General features: G+C 42.7%; 1 protein-coding gene across 1 annotated transcript in view; it reads left to right on the forward strand.

Moving 5' to 3' along the window:
• Window positions 1-11538: 11538 nt before the first annotated feature.
• The window catches only part of LOC126475036 (cholinesterase-like), a 157744-nt gene continuing 152398 nt past the window's right edge, over window positions 11539-16884 (forward strand). The window contains exon 1 of the mRNA XM_050102581.1: window positions 11539-11639. The gene's annotated coding sequence lies outside the window, so the exon portion shown is untranslated. The remainder of the gene's footprint in view (window positions 11640-16884) is intronic.

The raw sequence follows: 16884 nt of genomic DNA on the forward strand, positions 1-16884 counted from the left end.
TAAAAGGGCTATTTACTAATAAGCTGTTTTCTAATTTTGCCACTTGCTGTGAAGTGTTCGCCAGCTGAGAGACTTTCGAGCCAACATTTGCCTGCTACCTGTAAGAAAGAGAGAGAGAGAGAGAGAGAAAGAGAGAGAGATAGAGAGCAATAGAGAGCCATGGATTTTGGTTTTGACATTGTAGTGGATAGATATTGCGAAACGTCAATAAATTTAGTAATTATTGGTAATATTTAAAGTTTATATCTTTATAGCTTTAGCTAGGGCATGAGAGTTATGACTGCAAATTGGGCTCCGAACACTGACATTCTGAGAAACGCTGCTCCACTGCAATTATGGGGAAATAAATGTCGTCTCGTCGGCAACCACTGCAAACAACTGCTGAGGGAACTTATGTTGTTCTGTGAATTATCATTAGGATTACTACATCCCTTTCTGCTCGTGCCCTGACACCGTCACAAGCGATTTACTATTTTAACACTGCCACTTGGCTGGAGAACGAAAAGCTTTCCATCAGTAGTAAACTCAGAGAAAGTCTACATTGACGTATGTGCAGGTAAGGGTATTTCCAATATGGGCACCTGTACTTGGTAATAATAAAGGTACTGTTATCTTTGTAATTAGTTTTACACATCGCAAGCCGTTGAAGAAGAGAAACAGGCAGATCGCTCACTAGTACGTGAATCCTACGACTAGGGCAACCTCAAGCCCTGCTGGAGCACTGACCACATGCTCTTCAAACAACAGGACCGATCCTTTCCATAGACTGTGCATTAATAATTCCTGTTTCCTTCTCACATCTTTCCAGAGAAGATTATCAAACAGTGTACTACAAAGAAAGTGCTCAGTCACGTTTTCTCACAAGCGACAATAATCTCTCGTTGAGTCCCAGGGAGAGCATTGTACTACTAATCCATCCTGATCTAACGTACATGCAGATAGTCTAACATTTTAGGAACGTGGACCATACTAATTCAAACAGTTTTTTCCTAGGATAATTTAAATTCTGGCATTTCCGACCACTTCCGCTGTATCCGGTATGGGATGGTTGGGGGGGGGGGGGGGGAAGCAATGAACTATAATTCATTTTTTAACTACCTACTTTTCACTAGCAAGGGGAGGCCGCCAATTGTGAAATTCAGATTCGATTCACACTGCGCATAATAAAAGCTCATGGCCAGAGGTGTGATGTGGCAAAGCACTACGATGCACTTCTCAGCCGTTGTCGAGAAAATCGACAGTTAAAAGAAACCGTTGCGGTGAAATACTCTCTACGATTAATAATTTTCTACAGTGTCGCAGCACGGCGGTAAGCGCTCGGGTTCGAAATCCGAAGGTCGCCGAATGGAATCTCGCGCCATGCAACTTTTTTTAATATTTGATTTTTGTAATTCAAATGTACACACACACACACACACACATACACACACACACACACACACACACACACACACACACACACACACACACATATATATATATATATATATATATATATATATATATACAGGGTGTCCCAGCTATCTTGTCCACCCAAAATATCTCTGGAACAATAACAGCTATTGGAAAACGACTTTCACCGGTATCAATGTAGGGCTAGGGCCCATGAATGTACATATTTGGAAACATTCTAAAACGAAAGCATATGTGTTTTTTAACACAAACTTATGTTTTTTAAATGGACCTCCTACATTTTTTCTTCAGCAGTCCATAGCATGACAAAGCACATACACAATGGCGTTGATTGCATCGCTATATTCCCAATACATCCCGAGATATTGAGACGCGAAATTGACGCAGCAGGATGGCAGCAGACCGTATTATTCGTTTCGGACCTCTTGATAAGTATGGAAGTGTGATTACGAATGACAATCACATCGCGATTACAGGCAGCATGGGGTTCACGCCTGAGCCTCAGGACGTGCGCTAGCAGCGCATGTCGGGTGTTTCAAGCGTCAACTTCGCGTCTTAATATCTCGGGATGTAATGGGAATATTCCGATGCAATCAACGCCACTGTGTATGTGCTTTGTCATGTTATGGATTGCTGAAGAAAAAATATAGGAGGTCCATTTTAAAAAATCATAAGTTTGTGTTAAAAAACACATACGCTTTCGTTTTAGAATGTTTCCAAATATGTACATTCATGGGCCCCAGCCCTACATTGATACCGGTGAAAGTCGTTTTCCAATAGCTGTTATTGTTCCAGAGATATTTTGGGTGGACAGGATAGCTGGGACACCCTATATATATATATATATAGGGTGAGTCACCTAACGTTACCGCTGGATATATTTCGTAAACCACATCAAATACTGACGAACCGATTCCACAGACCGAACGTGAGGAGAGGGGCTAGTGTAATTGGTTAATACAAACCATACAAAAATGCACGGAAGTATGTTTTTTAACACAAACCTACGCTTTTTTTTAAATGGAACCCCGTTAGGTTTGTTACCACATCTGAACATACAAACAAATATGTAATCAGTGCCGTTTGTTGCATTGTAAAATGTTAATTACGTCGGAAGATATTGTAACCTAAAGTTGACGCTTGAAACCTCCGACGTTCAGTTGCGTGTTGTAACAAACACGGGCCACGGTCGGCGAGCAGCATCTGCAGGGACATGTTTACGATGACGACCGTGTTTACGAGTGTGGCTGTAGTGCACTGTTGTGGTTTGGTCTAGCTGTCGCAGTGTCCGCATGTAGCGCTTGCTGCTATTCTTAGTCTGCATTCGTCTCCGCACGCAGACCAACTGTAGTACACCGTGGTACCAGACGTCTGTGATAGTGTAGTGTTGTAGGAACTGTGACCATGGTGTATTCGAACTCTGAAAAGGCGGAGATGATACTCATCTATGGCGAGTGTCGACGAAATGCAGCTGAAGCCTGCAGGGTGTATGCAGAACGGTACCCGGACAGAGAGCATCCAAAGTGCCGTACATTGCAAAACATCTACCGCCAACTGTATGCAACAGGTATGGTCGTAGCATGCAAACGGGTCCGTAACAGGCCCGTCACAGGAGAAGCGGGTGCAGTAGGTGTGTTAGCTGCTGTTGCCATGTACCCACACATGAGTACACGGGACATTGCGAGAGCCGGTGGACTGAGTCAAAGTAGTGTCATGCGCATACTGCATCGTCACCGCTTTCACCCGTTTCATGTGTCGCTACATCGGCAATTACATGCTGATGACTTTAATCATCGAGTGCAATTCTGTCAATGGGCATTAACAGAGAATGCGTTGCAGCTCTACCTGTTTACCTATGAAGCGGGTTTCACAAACCACGGGGCAGTGAATCTACGGAACATGCATTACTGGTCCGTGGGCAATCCTCGCTGGCTCAGACAGGTAGAGCGACAGCGACCGTGGACTGTAAATGTATGGTGCGGAATCATTGGCGACCACCTCATTGGTCCTCACTTCATTGCAGGGGCCCCAACAGCTGCAACATACATTGCGTTTCTAAAGAATGATCTGCCAACGTTGCTCGAAAATGTCCCACTGGAAACGCGTCGACGTATGTGGTACAGCATGATGGTGCACCTGCACATTCCGCTATTAACACTAGGCTGACCCTTGACAGGATGTTCGACGGGCGTTTCATAGGACGTGGAGGACGCATAAATTGGCCAGCCCGTTCTCCTGATCTTACACCTCTGGACTTCTTTCAGTGGGGTACGTTAAAGGAGAATGTGTACCGTGATGTTCCTACAACCCCAGAGGATATGAAACAACGTATTTTGGCAGCCTGCGGCGACATTACACCAGATGTACTGCGGCGTGTACGGCATTCATTACGCCAGAGATTACAATTGTGTGCAGCAAATGATGGCCACCACATTGAACATCTATTGGCCTGACTTGTCGGGACACACTCTATTCCACTCCGTAATTGAAAACGGAATCCACGTGTGTACGTGTACCTCACCCCTCATGGTAAGGTACAAGTGCGTCAGTCAAAAAGACCAATAAAAAGGTGTTAGCATGTGGACGTAATGTGCTGTTCCAGTCTCTTCTGTACCAAAGGTCCATCACCGTTCCCTTTGGATCCCTACGTAATTCGGTGCTCTCCGATACACACGATCGAACAGTGGAGGAGTGGTACTCAAGCGTCAACTTTAGGTTACTATATCTCCGGATGTAATTAACATTTTACAATGCAACAAACGGCACTGATTACGCATTTGTTTATATGTTCAGATGTGCTAACAAAACTAACGGGGTTCCATTTGAGAAAACGTAGGTTTGTGTTAAAAAACATACTTCCGTGCATTTTTTATGGTTTGTATTAACCAATTACACTAGCCCCTCTCCTCACGTTCGGTCTGTGGAATCGATTCGTCAGTATTTGATATGGTTTACGAAATATATCCAGCGGTAATGTTAGGTGACTCACCCTGTATATATCATTCCCGGCAATCAGTTGCAACAATTACGCATCTAGTAAGTTGTTGAAAGTCGTTTGTCGTAGAAAAATAATACTTGAAATAAAACACAATATCACAAATAATATTCAAGTGGATATAATTGAAACGTCCGGTATACACTCGCACATAATTAACAATTAGTGACCAGAAGTAGCTAGAGTATCGCACGAACCAGAGTGATAGATATCATAGAAACATGGAAAGTAGAAAACAGCACGACATGGAGCACATCTGATAAACGATGTGTTTTTACAAGAACAATTGTTTTTTAAATTATCTGTTGGGAAACACACCTGATTGACATTCTGAAAAATTGTCCTATCGTTCGTCAGGTTTGATGCATACCACGCGTATCGTATCATATCGGCAAAAATCGGAGAAGACAATTGGTGGTGGACGATGGATTGGATTTTTATACAATCGTCTCTGGAGTTGATGTCACGGTTTCGCTCGATTAAAAAAGCACACTTTTGAAGGCGCTTGATCAAAGTTTTTACCTGCCGGTAAAAATACACGTCACACAGTTGGATGAGAGGAGTGCACTTTGGAGGAATGACTTTTATAGTGCACGTTGGTAACTTCTTATCGTCCTAGAACATCTCATCGTATAACGCCGGGTTCGTTTGCCCACCCCAAGAGCCGATCAGAAGGAGAAATTCTTTCTTTTGTACGTATGGTTGCAAAGCATTACGCAAGAAGTCCATGAACAAACCCGTTGTTAGTTTACCGGATTTGGAGGGTGTAATAACAAATGGTTCAAATGGCTCTGAGCACTATGGGACTTAACTTCTCAGGTCATCAGTCCCCTAGAACTTACAACTACTTAAACCTAACTAACCTAAGGACATCACACACATCCATGCCCGAGGCAGGATTCGAAACTGCGACCGTAGCGGTAGCGCGGTTCCAGACTGTAGCGCCTAGAACCGCTCATCCACTCCGGTCGGCTGGTGTAATAACAACGTTGGAAAACTTCTTGGCATACTCGTCGACTGTCTTCTGTACTCTGGGTCCAAACGTACCTGTGGACTCTTGGAGACATACGAAAACAAGAGGCAAGACAGGTCGAGACATCGTGATTGAATATTGTGCCGTATACGAATGCGTCACCTTGTTCAAGTCGTGTGGGGTTACCAGGACAGCCCTTGACCCTTTTTCGGCGAGAGTTCTGTTGAATGTGGGCTGGTACTGGCACCCTGACAAACAAAATATAAAAGTATCGTTTGTATAAGAAATATACGAAATCTGTGTTGTCTATCATATATCAGATTATCATATTCTATAATTTGACATTTGTGAACAGCTGTTTACGTACCTGTTTGATCAGTATTAATTATGAAATCTTTGTCGAAGTTAGTTATCAACGCTCGCGTCTGGACCCGAAATGTGTCCGCTGCGGCCAAAATTTCGTCTTGGGTAGCCGTCTCTTTCCGGGAAACAAATTTTGTGGTTTTCCGTTGCCGAATCCCATGCTTCTTTTTAAATTCGGTGACCCATGTTTTTGAAGCTTTGAAGTTGAAATCAGGGAACCGACTTGCAGTGCCCAAGGCCCACTGGTGCAGGTTTCTGGTAGTAACTTGCTGGAAGTTTTGTCGAGCTTCTACGAAGCGATCATGCACCCATGAATCAATGGTACAGTATTTATCATATTTGCTTCCGCCACGTTTGATTTGCTCTTCCCACCCGGATAAATAGCCCATATTTGTCAAACGAGAGCACCCCTTTCTTTGTAGAGTTTTGAGACTCCAGCCTGGATGTTCTTTGGCCAGATTGACAGCTCTAATTTTGTAATCCAGAGAAATATAGTCGTACTCTTTTTTTTCTTCTCGTCCGGCTCGTATTCGTCTGATGATTCGTTGGCAATGGAACTCGTTTCAACGTCTCCGTAGGCATTATTATCGTCGATTTCATTAATGTCTATCAGTTCCTCATCATGAACGAGGGTTTTTTCGGCGAGCATTTGCAGCGTATTCTGGAACATTTCTTCCCCAATTACCATGGCTTCTTCGTTGATTGATGATGACGGTTCTGCTGCAATGCGATTACTGTTACGAAAGAGGCTTTCAAAATACACCAACGCATCTTTCAATTGTTGTTTCGCCCCTTCAGTGTTTATATAATCTTCTTTGATCACATCACTTTCATGCGAAGGGCCCGGATCGCTCTCTATTTGTACCGCCTCCATTTTTCCGTTTGTTTAACAGGGTGTACCAAAGCTCTCACGTACCCACTGATTTTCGACGATCTTATAAGTTGCGCTAGGGACCGCATCTACCTTCTTTCGAAGTTAGCAGGCAACTACGCTGTTATGCGGCGGCTCGTTTCGGCCCATTCAACATCTGTCCTTCAAGTGTAACGAGCGAGTAACGGAGTTTATAGTTCAGACCTGTCACAGCAAATTTGTGTTCATGGGGTCTCTATTCTAATTCGAACGTTTGACTTACACCATACGTATTCGTTTCGGAATATCGTTTCTACGTCTTCCGTTAACTACACGTGGTAAACATTATGAAGACAATTAATAACATTTGTGAAATACAACATAATGATGTTCGAAGTCGCCAGTTTTTCCACGACAAACGACTTTCAACAACTTATTATATGCATAATTGTTGCAACTGATTGCCGGGAATTATATATATATATATATATATATATATATATATATATATATATATGTGTGTGTGTGTGTGTGTGTGTGTGTGTGTGTGTGTGTGTGTATACATTTGAATTACAAAAAAGAAATAATAAAAAAAAGGTTGTATGGCGCGAGATTCGATACGGCGACCTTCGGATTACAAACCCGAGCGCTTACCGCTGCGCCACGACGCTGTAGAAAACTATTAATCGTAGAGAGTATTTCACCGCAACGGTTTCTTTTAACTGTCGATTTTCTCGACAAAGACTGAGAAGTGCATCTTGGTGCTTTGCCACATTACACCTCTGGCCATTAGCTTTTATTATTATCGAATCTGAATTTCACGATTGGCGACCTCCCCTTGTAGGTAGTAAAACTAAGCACACGGGACCAAAAATTAGTCACATTCATATGTAACACCGTCTCGATCTTTTATGAGTTTGCGGCTGAACCCACGCATTAATTATTAGATCTGCTGAAGGTACCAAACTGCCCAGATGCTGATTACTACTCTTCATCTGTTTTTCCATTTGGTCCCAGATATTTCTAAAAACCCAAATCAAATGTGTGTGAAATCTTATGGGACTTAACTGCTAAAGTCTTCAGTCCCTAAGCTTACACACTACTTAACCTACATTATCCTAAGTACAAACACACACACACACATCCATGCCCGAGGGAGGACTCGAACCTCCGCCGGGACCAGCCGCACGGTCCATGACTGCAGCGCCTAGTCCGCTCGGCTAATCCCGCGCGGCCTAGATATTTCTACGGAATTCCGTTCGAGTGATTTAGTGGGCCAATCGCAGGGAGCTTGAGTGTTCGTCCAAGCAAGATGTTATGGATGCTCTTCTGTAAACATGACTGTTGTCAGCTCGGTATATGGGATTGTCCGTGGCGGACTTGTCAAGAAACTGTAATGTCCTGGTTCATGGTCACGGTAACCTGAATCACTGGTAACAAGTCATGGTACATTAAATACCTCCAAATAAGGAAGAACTACCTACAGCCTGAACTACATCTTTCACACATATCGGATTAAATGTCTAATTTCGCCATCGGTGTACTCGATGCACTGTGTAATTTAAAAGACATAAAACAGAGATCAGTTGGACCACACTACATGTCCACTATCAACTTGGCCCATTGAAAACGCAGACGGTAGGACAAGTATCACGCTTCAAGTGGCCATTGCACAGCAACAGGCAGGTATCATGCACTAATATGCAACAACACACCGTAAATATGGCGCTAAAATTGTACCATTTCTCTTCGAATGCGAGCCAGATATCGCACGTAAATTACGCCATTTCCAGTTGAATTCAATCCTAAATCACTGTAAAATTACTCCATTTATCTTCGGATGCATGCTGGTATGCAAATAAAGCTGAAGAAAAATGCTTTGGAGCACTCTCTGCACGATAACTGGAAACCAGTGTCAAGTGCTGAAATTATGGCCAACTCAGAGAACTGACGCAGATGTCTGTTTTCGGTTTTGATGTGACGTCATCTCTTCCGGCACTACGAGTTCTACGTTTCTTAAGCACCAACTCGAGACATCCACCACAGAGCATATAAGAGCGTGTAGTTGCATAAGCTGTAGCAACACTCCTTCTGCCACCGCGTAACGTGATTCAACACCGCGATAAATCGAGACGCTTCCGGTCATGGTCAGCCACTACAGGGGCCATCGACAGCTGTTTTTGCGCGCGTCCGGGATAGCAGCACTTCGAGGCAGCGGAAACTAGTGTAAGACCGTCGTCAGTGACTGACGTCATCCAGTTAACACGCTGCTGCTTTGGTGAACTATCCTCCAGGAATTGTTACTTACAAGACAATAACCTTTTCCGAAACTGTTTGGTGTTAGTCTGCCTCCGTTAATTATGTTGTTGTGTGTATTATTTCAAGATGTAATTGCATATTATGAGTTAACGACATTAGAGGACGTGGAGCTATCGTAAAATTTAAAGTGACGGGTTGCAGTACTTTGTAGACACAATTTAATAGTAAAATTAGTAATATTCCTTTATTGCACCATATAGTTTCAATGGTCACCTCGTTGCTTCTGGACTACGAACGATTGACAGAAACACCTATTATCTTCCTGGCTTTCGAAGAATTGTATACGATAGCGAAAAGCTACAGGACAGATGTTAAGCTATCGAAACAGAATGCTCATCGAAAGGACTAATTCAACATACAGAAAAGTAAAAGAAGCCTCCCTGAAGTGAAAAGCGATATTGGTAGCGTTAAGTATGCGATGGCACTTCCATTGTTAAAGACAAAGAGTGGATAGGTGGAATGAGTACACTGAGAGTCTTTATGAGAGAGAGAACTTGCCTCATGACGTGATAAAGGAAAAAATTCGAATTTATATGGAAGGTTTAGGGGATACAGTATCGGCGTCAGAATTTAAAAGAGCTCTGGAAGACTTGTCATGAATTAATGCAAGAGGGATAGATGACACTCCATCGGAATCTGGGTAGGTGACCACAGTTAGATGACGATCAGTTAGACTTTAGGAAGGGAAAGGCACTAGTGAGGCAATTTTGACTTTCCGCTTGCCATTCGAAGTAAGACTGAAGAAAAATCAGCAGACGGTCATTGGGTCTGTCGACTAAGAAAAATTTTTCAACTACATAAATTGGACAAAATGTTTGAAATTCTGGAAAAAAAGGAGTAAAATATGGGGTAAGACGAGTAATACCAAGAACCAAGTGGTCAGAATGAGAAGGATGTGAGACAGGGATGCAGTCTTTCACCCCTATTGCTCAACCTACATACCGAAGAAGCAATGACGGAAATAAAGGAAGGTTCAAGAGTGGGATTGAAATTCAATCCGTCAGTGACGAGATTCGCTGTTGACATTACTGTCGTCAGTGAAAGTTAAGGAGAATTACAGGACCTCATGAATAAAAAGGTCTAATATTTACAGAATAAGGATATAAAGAAAACAGGAGAAAGATGAAAGTGATGAGATGTAGCAGAAATAAAATCAGCGAGAAACTTAACGTCAAAACTCGTGATCACGAAACAGAGGAAAATATGGAATTCTGCTACACTGGAAGCGAAATAACCCATGTTCGACGAAGTAAGGAGAACATAAGGAGCAGACTAGGAGAGGCAACGAGGGCATTCATGGTCAAGAGTAACAGACTGGTATCAAATATAAGACTTAATCTGAGGAAGAAATTTCGAAAACGTACGTTGCGAGCAAGGTATTGTATGGTAGTGAAACATCGACTGTGGTAACTTGTAACAGAAGAGAAAGAAGTGTTTGAGATGTGCTGCTCCATAAAAATGATCAAAATTAGGTGGACTAAGAAGAAAAAGGAATGAGAAGATTCTTCGCAGGATAGGCGAAGAAAGGATCGTATGGTAGACACTGACAAGACTAAGGGGCGGATGATACGACCCCTGTTAAGGCACAAGGGAACAGACTCCGTGGCACTATAGTGAGTTATAAGAGGGTGAAAACTGGATAGGAAGACAGAGCTTGGAATACATCTAACAACTAAGAGATATTCTGAGATGAAGAGACTGCTCCAGGAAAGGAATTTTTGGCAGGCTGCACCAAACTAGTTAGAACACTCATAACAGAGAATAAAATTCAACAAAAAGTAAAAATAAAACGGTGGCTCCTGTGACTCTGGGTTATCAAAGTTAGCAGCCAATAATGACAAACCGTGTATCACAGCTTTCTCCATTCCATTTTATTAAAAATTATACAATATGTTAATTCACGGTAGCAACTGTGTCATCTGTAACATTATCTGCTTTTTCTTTTTACCGAGCGAGGCAATGTAGTGGGTAGCACACTGGACTCGCAGTTTACACGACGACCATTGAGTTATTTCATTTGCTTTTCACCCTATCTTTCACGACCATACTGCAGACAGGACATGAAACCTTAATCATTCTTCTTCTCTTTGTCTAACCACTTTAGACGGAACGCTACAGCACATTCTTTTGATGCACGTTTTCTTTTTTAAGGTGCTTGAGTGTGTCACTGGCGGGACTAGTTTGCGTAAGTTCCCTTAATCACTTACGCAGTAAATTTCGGTTACAAGGACTAATCAATGAAAGAGAGTGCCCTTAAATTTAAGTTCGTAATATTGTGAAGTTGTATATGAACAGATATTGCAGCAAGTTGATCAAAGGTAACTATGGTGAAGAGAAAGTAATTTTGTCGATTTTCAAGACTTGAGTAGAAGTTACATAGCTCTTGAATTTTGATATAATTTTTGTAGTCTCTTTTCTTGCTTTTCATCAAGCACAGAAGTAAATGACCGTCGTTATTTCACAGTATATAAATGACGAACTATGACAAGCACATTTGCGCTGTCGTCCTAGAGGTTACATAAGCAGGACGATGAGGTCGGTGTGGTGGACGGAGCTGCAGGTGTGGTGGATGGCTTTTGGGGGGGGGGGGGGGTGAGGGGAGGGGAAGCGTAGTGTGCTGGCTGGTGACCTCGAGAGCAGCCGTGCCGGCAGTTGGGTCGTGGCTGCAGCCGCGTTGGCAGCAAACTTTGTCCTCAGCTGGAAACGTCTTCAGAGGAGGAACATCTGTAAGTATATCTCAATTTTATCTGGAATATAACGGGTTACGCGCTGGTCCTTAGCAGCTGATAACGGCCAGATGAATTACCTCAAAAGCTTGTGATAGGTGTGCTCAAGCTGCCAATTGCACCAGCGGCGTACAGCGCTGTGTTATTCCTGACACTGTTATCTTGGCAGTCTGCGGCTTTGTCCGATGGCACGTAATAGCCCGAGACAATAATTCTTATTTCACTTCCACTCCACTGCGACTTATGCTGTTAATCAATGTCGTGTGAAATAAACTTACAGATGTGCCTTAGTTCATATCTGTGTTTGTAAATTTATACTGCGACGTTGAAACTTTTGTTTGGGGTAGAAAGAAGCATTTCGTTTGCACATTTCTTTCTAATGATTCAATTTTCGGTTTATTTCATTTTTTATTATCGTAAATAAACTTCCTGTGGGCCGACACTGAGGATAAACTAGAACAGGACAGCATTGCTTTCAGTTACAATAAGCGGTTAACTGTAGTTTTATTTATCGAAAATCTGGGTACTGGAGGATGTAGCAGTCATGTTGCATCACAGATCTAGACATCCCGCCAGTGAACGGATCTGCAATGCAGATACATCTCTCCATGCTTCTTCACAGTCCTTACGGTGTTAAATTCTCAAAAAAGTTCATTTCTTCAATCAATTAACCGATCAACACCGGTAACGTTTCCAGAAGCAAAACGTGACTGATGCCATAACGGACTCGCTCCACATAGATTCTGAGGTACAAACAATAAAAGAGACACCACACAAACGAAACAACTTGGCAGACGATGTTATACACACATAAACACACAGAGTTGGGAACATGATTATGAAACAAGGTCTTCTGCGAGCAAATAAAACTCTAAATTGTATGCGAACGTATTTAACCACCTCTACACTGAAGAGTGTGAAATTCCAGATATCAAGTATAAGTCAACTTTAAGGTCAAAGCTACAATGCAGCGTATGTTCGAATGACAAACAGGAATTTTAACACAAGATATAAAGCACACATCAGATGTTCCATGTGTGACTGTAATTTCTCCATATCTGTGGAATATTTAAATAAAGGCATGAAAACCACCACAACAAATAATCCCAATAAATACGTCACACTTATAGTACAAAGCAAGCAACTTATCAATGACCACACACATATAAAGACCAACTCACTAAAAAAACCTAGCCAAAAAGCTGACACATACAGACACTCAAACTATGATCGCAGGCAGCTCAATATACGAGAAACTGCTGAAAACAAATGCCTCCGAATTTCTTATATGAAAATCTTAAAGATTATTAGATAAAACAAATATTATTAACATACTACATGTTCATTTTCGTGCCTACATATTTGCAGCCCTCTGATGGCAGAGGGCTAAGAATTGTAGTCTGTAACATGGCTGTCTGTAACGTAACTATGTCGGTGAGTGAGGAACACAGTACTATAATATGGAACACGGTCTTCTTCAGGGCAACGCCACAACGTACACTAGCGGTGCGACGGTGCGACATATGCAACAATCCGACGCCTTGTGTTCTCTGTCATCAATCATCCTCCACAAATCCCGTCGTGCCCCCATATGATTGTCGTCTGTTTCAAAAACTTAAACATCATCTATGAGTTCGCATTCACTGTGATGAAGCAGTTCAAGCAGAGGTCTCACGTTGCGGGAAATGTAGTCTTCAAAAAATGGTTCAAATGGCTCTGAGTACTATGGGACTCAACATCTGAGGTCATCAGTGCCCTAGAACTTAGAACTACTTAAACCTAACTAACCTAAAGACGTCACACACATCCATGCCCGAGGCAGGATTCGAACCTGCGACCGTAGCGGTCGCTCGGTTCCAGACAGAAGCGCCTCGAACCGCTCGGCCACACCGGCCGGGTATATTCTTCTGCAGGGTGACTGTTCAGAAATAAATATGCAGACATGAAGAATAACGATGTAGAATGTTAATAACGTTTGTTTTGTTTATATAGATTTAAGATTTTTGACGTAAAATTTTGGAGGCATTACTTATTCGCACTCCCTCGTAAATCTCACCGTTGGAAAAAGTGCATAATATGAGCGACATGGTGGAAGAGTGTGTGTGCGGTTTGTTTCCTGCGCTCTTGACTACAGTCACTGGTCTTCAAATGATGTAAATACTGGTGTAATGCTGTTCATCAAATCGTACTCAGTCCCCAGAATATATATCCTGGGGACTATATCGTAATGAACAACATTACATGAGTATTTACATCACGTGAAGAGCAATAACTGTAGTTATAAGGAGTAGCACTTATATAGGGGGTTGGCCGACTACCTACAAGCACATCTGACAAGAGCGAACCATTGACCATTATTTTATCCTGGCCAGCAGGTCAGATGTGTAACTGTGGACGCTAAACGTTTGGTCTACACTGACAAGCAGAGTCTTCTTAGTGGTATGTGTACGACTGTGCAGACAACATGAGGTAGTCAATTACATCATATATTTGAGGGAAGACGCAGAGAAAAAAACAACCAACACATGAAGGGGGTAAATACTAAGGTACCAATGATCACAATATCTGCCCTTATACTCCTAGCACCCTGTACATATTAAGCCACTGCTGATGCCCTGGTAAAAGAAATATAGCCAATATTCAGCTGTAGCCAGAGTGTTCTGACTAAAGAATCATTAATTTAACGCTACTAGCCTAAGTGTGAACGATTAACAACATTAAATATCTAGCGTCGGCTTTTCAATGAATGATGAGCTGACATGCCAAGTCCTGTTCTATCACTGTCAGAGTTACAATATGACAAAGGTAGTTAGGATGAGCTGGGAGGGGAAGTGCCAGGTGACCAAATACACATCATTCAAATACAAGGACGGAATTATATTCACTAAAACCGGGAATGAATTTTGAATTTAAGGACCACCAGTGGCCAAAAGGTGTACAATTAAAACCAAACGTGCCTGGAGGACCGTCAAAATCTTTTGCAATAAGCAGGTAATGCACTAAAAGAGAAGGCGCTGGCCACCAGTTCTGAAGATGCCGCTCCACCGAATCCTTCGTCTAAGTTCCCGCTGCCACTGGCCGTTGTAGAACATTCAGAAAAGAACTCATTGAAATAAATATACACTAACAACTTCACACAACACCTAGGGAATTTATTGAGTGGTTCGTACGGTTTATTACGGATAAGAATGAATAAGCAGCTGCAAATACCAAAAAAACAATATTTTACGATACAGTAAAGTCATTAGTAAAAAAAGAACGATTGAGCTCAGATACGTGTAATACAGCGTTGATATAACGCAATTTTCCTATGGGTGGCCGAGGATAACATATCAGAAACCCCACGGCTCAAGCACGAAAAGGCCACTGAGGGTGGCCCAAAGGGCGTCAATGAAATCACTCCTCCCCTTGGGGGGTTGATTCCACACATTTTGCGGTCGAAATCGCCATTGAATGCGATCAAATACCTTTGGACCGCAGCGCGAGCTCACGTTTTGCTCTCATGTACAGCTTGAAACCACCACTACGAAATCTGAACGTGATCCAAAGCATCAAAGCCTATTTATGTGACTCTTGAAATTTTCCCGGCGTATTGAATATTCCACAAGATTTCGGGATTGCAGACGGATCTCATCGACTTCTTTCACACAATATTTCGGCTGACAACCTTACAGCCATCTTCAGGCGAGTGTTTGACACTGGAGATTGCTAGTGCAAGTCGCTCTATTTATACGTAAAAGTGCCGCCGGCGCGCATGCGCAACTTACCGTAGCATGCGCGCCACCAGTCGATTCCAAGGCCCTCTACAATATTACTGCATCTATGGAGCGCAAACGAATTCATGAAAAGAGTGAAACATGCACGCAGATGTGTCCAAAACAGTAAAATGCAAAATTTCAATATTAAAATTAAAATTACTTGTCGCTCGACATGTCAGAAGCCATAAAAAGTTTTCTTTTGGTTGAAATTAAAGAAATCAACTGGTCCCAGGCCTTATTCAATAAAAAGCCGCCATCACGGTTAATGAGATTTTCCGCTAAACGTATTTCCACGGATTCCTTCAACTGAATCCCAGAAAGATCTCGATGGGGCCAAGATTTTCGTGGCCGAATAATCCATAGTATGTCCTGTGGAAATACAATGTTCGGCTATGGCCGACTTACTGGGCTGTAAAAGGCGAGTGTGGATCTCATGTTCAACGCAGCGGTCGTGTACTGTGCGTGTGGTCTGACCAATGTAGGCTTTCCCACACTCGCAAGGTATTTTATAAATTCCAGCCTTCCGTAATCCCAGATCATCCTTGGCTGAGCCCAGAAGAGCACGAGTCTTTGTAGGTGGCCGGAAGATTGCTTTCACACGATGTTTCTTTAAAATTCTGCCTACTTTCGATGAAATGTTCCCGACATATGGGAGAAATGCTCTGGACTTAAACACCTCCTTTTCCTCTTGATCCTGTGGGTGGTCACGTTTTTTCCTCCTTAAAGCAGTACTGACCTGATGTGCAGAATATCCATTATGTTGAAATACAGATTTCAAGTGCTCTAATTCGTCTGCAAAGCTGTCTTTATCAGACACGACACGTGCCCTATGCACCAACGTTCGAAGCACGCCCATAGTTTGTGACGGGTGATGACAGCTTGACGCCTGCAGGTACAGGTCCATATGCGTGGGTTTTCGATAGACAGAATGCCCCAATGACCCATCCACCCTGCGTTTAACCATGACGTCCAGAAATGGTAGGCAACCATCCTTTTCAACTTCCATCGTAAACTGAATGCTTGTGTGGATGGAATTCAGATGTTGTAAAAACCTTGAAAGCTCTTCTTCACCGTGAGGCCGCACTACAAACGTATCGTCGACGTACCGCCAGAAGACTGTTGGTTTCAACATCGCCGAATCGAGAGCCCTCTCCTCAAAGTCTTCCATATAAAAGTTTGCTACCAGAGGGGACAGAGGACTACCCATGGCAACACCGTCAAGTTGCTCAAAATATTCATTATTAAATAGAAAGTAAGTAGAGGACAGGGCATGGTGAAACAGCGCCGTTATATCGGCCGTAAACTTATTGCCGATAAGTGACAATGAATCCAAAAGAGGGACCATCGTGAAGAGTGAAACGACATCGAAACTTACTAACAAGTCTGAATCCTTCAGCTGTAGTGTTCTCAGTCTGTTGATAAAGTCCGCAGAGTTGCGAATATGGTGCGTACATTTGCCAACAAAAGGTCTCAGTAGCGAAGCCAGA

The sequence above is a fragment of the Schistocerca serialis genome, chromosome 4, assembly GCF_023864345.2.
Source record: "Schistocerca serialis cubense isolate TAMUIC-IGC-003099 chromosome 4, iqSchSeri2.2, whole genome shotgun sequence".
NCBI lineage: Eukaryota > Metazoa > Arthropoda > Insecta > Orthoptera > Acrididae > Schistocerca > Schistocerca serialis.